Source organism: Acyrthosiphon pisum, chromosome X, assembly GCF_005508785.2.
Source record: "Acyrthosiphon pisum isolate AL4f chromosome X, pea_aphid_22Mar2018_4r6ur, whole genome shotgun sequence".
In the NCBI taxonomy this organism is placed as follows: domain Eukaryota; kingdom Metazoa; phylum Arthropoda; class Insecta; order Hemiptera; family Aphididae; genus Acyrthosiphon; species Acyrthosiphon pisum.
The window spans coordinates 5,052,357-5,056,700 of record NC_042493.1 but is presented as its reverse complement, the minus strand read 5'-3'; positions in this window follow the sequence as shown (position 1 = coordinate 5,056,700).

Sequence of the window (4,344 nt, the reverse complement as noted above, 5' to 3'; positions counted from 1 at the left end):
CCCTCCAGCTCCCTTAAGGTTTATTTCAATATTTTATACTAAAATATATTGAAAAACATTATAACAAACATAATTAATGTTTAGATTGGTCAAATCTACATTAGTTTTGATTTTTGACAAAACCTGCTGCAGCCCCATTAAACCAGTGCATGAACATCAGCCACCTGTGTAACAGCCTCTCAAATCCCAATACTGAATTCTACGAGTAACAACTGTACTTCTTATGATAATTCGTTATTTCAATTTGTGTATTTTAAGTATTACTTCGTGTCACCTAAAACTTCTACAACGTTATCCACAAACAACTGCGAATCAGGTAAGGCATTTAATATAATATATTTAGTATTCATCGCAGTTATTACATTATATGTGCTTTTTACATACAATTATATTGTACGGTGTGTTTGATTTAATTCTCGAATACACGATCTCAAAAGCCCTCCAAACACCTGGAGGAAGGTAATAGCGTAATATTACTATTTTAACATCCGATTTTCCCCAAAGTGACCTTTCGCCTATATTTTATAATATCTTCACCGCTGATATACCTACATCAAACCAAACTCTTCTCGCCTCATTTGCTGATGATACAGCAATACTTACGTCAAATACATTTTCTGATATTGCATCTCAAAATTTACAATTACATTTAAATAAAATAGAATCTTGGGCCAAAAACTAGAAAATTAAAATCAAAGACGAAAAATCCGCACAGGTGAATTTTTCACTAGACAAAAGGGAAGGCCTCACTAACGTTCAATAACAAACCAATTCCACTTCACCAGTCAACCAAATACCTAGGTATAACTCTAGATAAAAGATTAACCTGGTCAAACCCACACCAAGCAAAAACGAAAACAACTCAACTCTCGCCTCCATCTATTTAGACCCCTACTAAAATCAAACTTGAGTCTCAAAAACAAACCACTCCTATATATCATCAGACCAATATGGTCATACAGCATTCAAATTTGGGGCCCAGCTAAGCCCGCTAACATTCGCCCTATTCAAGCCTTCCAGTCAATTACCCTAAGACTTATCACCGGTGCTCCATGATACATAACAAATGCCGCCCTCCATAATGACCTTAAAATACAAACAGTAAACGAGCTTGCAAAAAGCCACTACAAAAGTTTCCATTCAAAATTAACAAATCACATAAACCCCTCAAAATTCAAAATATGTCCTCTCTTACATTACCACAAATTCACCGTCGATTAAAAAGAAACTGGTCTAGAGCGTGTCTTCCTACGTCGCCGAAACCCAATTTGCCGACACCCCAGTTCGCCGACTCTCAATTCGCCGACACCCCATTTCGCCGACTATTTTTTACATGTTCCCAATTTGCCGATTCCCAATTTGCCGAATATAAATATTATATAAAAAAAATAAACATTATATTATACTATAGATATACATTATACAGTATTATATAGTATTATTATACTAGTTATATAATAAAAGTCAATACAAATTAAAGTTCTTGTAAATAAAAAAAATATATACACATTATATTATTATACTAGTTATATATAATAAAAGTCAATATAAATAAAAATAAAAAATTATAAACAAAAATTATGGTACCATAACTCCCATTACAAAGCAGTGTAGGTAATGTATATATTTGCAAGAATAATTTTGGAGCGGATTTAAATGTACCATCCATGAAAATAGTTTCACTGTTACAAAGCCGTTTTAAAAATCCTTCTGTTCCAAATATAATTATTTTATTATCATTTCCTTCTGAACCTAATTAGTTTATAAATATTATAAATATATTACTTTATATTGACTTGTAATATTTATATGGAATAGATTAAAATTTTAAAAAAATTACCAAATAAAAAATCTCTCCCATCATATTTTGTAGGACGCCAATCACCTTCGATCGTTAAATCAGATAATTTTGACGGTAAAGGTGGAATCATTTTCATTTTTTTTCTGTATCCCGAACTTTTTATACTGGTGAATACGGGAATAGCATCTATAACTTCCGAATTTGTAGCACCTTCTATTCCTGAAGTTATGACAGATCTCCTAATTTCATTAAATGTCTTGGGTACCGGTTTTGTGGGATTTTGAGTAAGTTCCTCCTCATTAATCAAAGTTTAGAAAAAAAAACAAATATTATATAATTATAATATAATATATCATTATTAGGGCTCGCAACATAATGCACTTATTAATAAGTACTATAATATATTTTATATTTTATATTTTTATAATTTGTACTTAAACATTACTAAATTTGTACTTACTTTCAATTTATTTCGAAAGCCACGATTAGCCAACTCAACTCCGTGTGTTGGGTGATAGTGAGGCTTCGATAATATTACGTCAGTTTTATTTTTCAAATTTTTCAAAATAGCACGACCGCCGCAATTTTGTATGAATTTATAATATTCGGTTTTGTCCCGTATTCTATCCACTCAATGGATACAATTATTGACTACTAATAAATCATGATCTTTTTCTGATTTTATTTTAAGCCATTCCATTTTAATTTTTAACTGGCTAACTATTAAATTTTGAACTTTACAGTACACACGGCTGGAACGAACTAAATTCACCAATCTGTACTCCCTCTGGATTTTATATGTGGGAAATCATTTAATCATTAAACTTATCGACAACATACTTATCGCTGTCATAAAATCCGTTTTTGATAAAAATTATTGTCACCTGACGGCGAATCGGGAAAATTGAAACTATATTTATAATTTGTCCGCAAAACAAGATGTCGGCAAACTAGACTGTCGGCGAAATGGGAATGTTTCTAAAATATTTTAAAACTGGTATATTTGTCGGCGAACTGAGTTGTCAGCAAATTGGGATTCGGCAAAGTGGGTATAAACCGGTCTAGAGATCTCTTAAAATAGGGGGTAAAAAATTCTGAGGTTCTGTTAATGAACGGTCTCCTCTTCACGTTATTTATGTTTCTATATTTTTCTATGTTATCCTTAGGTATTACTTATTGTTTTTTATTGTAAACAGATTGAATATATTTAAATAAAAAAATAACGTCCGATTTTAATGTAACTGTTGATAGGAGCAGTGGCGGATCCAGGGCTTAATTTTGGGGGGGGGGCAAAAGTTCAAAATATTTTACAACATTTACACAATATCTCACAAATTTATATTTTATAGTTTACTGCAGTTTACAAAACAACGTCGCTGTTTTTTATTGGCCAAGCGTTCTATGACAGATTGTATTAATTCGTTTACATTTACTTCCTATGCACGTGTAATAAACAAAGACTGTTAGCCGCGTTTCACCCATCTAGACCGCAACCAAGTTTTCATCCTGCGAAGAGTGGAAAAGCTTCTTTCAGCCGATGCTACTCCAACAGGCATTGTAGATAATATTTGTAAAAACGATTTGATGTTTGGAAAAACTTTAGCATTACAAGAAGAAAAGGCTTCTATTGCATTATTAGGACATTTTTCAATTCCTTCTTCAGCAATTATTTTCCATTTTTGGCACCAGATTTCTAATTCACCTAAAATAAAAATTATATTTAATACACTTTTAAAAAATTTATATCAATGGAAAACTAGGATATACAATTTATATTTAGGTACCTACCTAAAATAGTTTTGCCATGTAGTATATTTGGTTCAATCGAAGAAAATCTCTTTGATACATTAGATACTCTATCTTGATATTCTGAGGTACAGTACATTTTTTGTTGCAAAAAAGTTGTTGGTATAAATAAACTTAAATCATAAGCTTCCATATTTGGTAATGTAAAGCGTCTATTAAGATCTTCAATTATTGAATCCAACAATGGAATAAACATGCTTATACGATAATATTCATCAATGCTCTGAGAATTATAATTTTCTCTGTGTGTTTGTTTTTTATTGATTCTTGGTATTTTTAAATCAATATCTAACCCAGATGCCAATTGTTGTACTAAATTTCTTTAATTTTTCCTTGAAAGATACTGATTTTTTATCCATCCTGAATTTTATTATTTTTTTAATTATTTTAATTAGCGCACACGAAACGTCGACACGTCGAACTTGACTGTCGAAAACGTACGATAAGTAATAAGTAATAACACATTAGCCATTAGGACGTTGTCTATGTTATTACGTAATTGATTTTACGTCTGTGTCGACTGTCAATAATCACCAGAACTATGATAAGGAAACCTAATAACTTATGTGCTATTATTAGACTGGTGAGAAATTATCAGGATTGTAATTTTTCCATGTTTACAATAAAACTCTTGTATGGAAATTGATATGATATGATATGATTATATGATTATTGAATACTGTACCTAACTCTACTAGAAGTATTAATATCTACGATATAAAAGATAGGGCAACTAC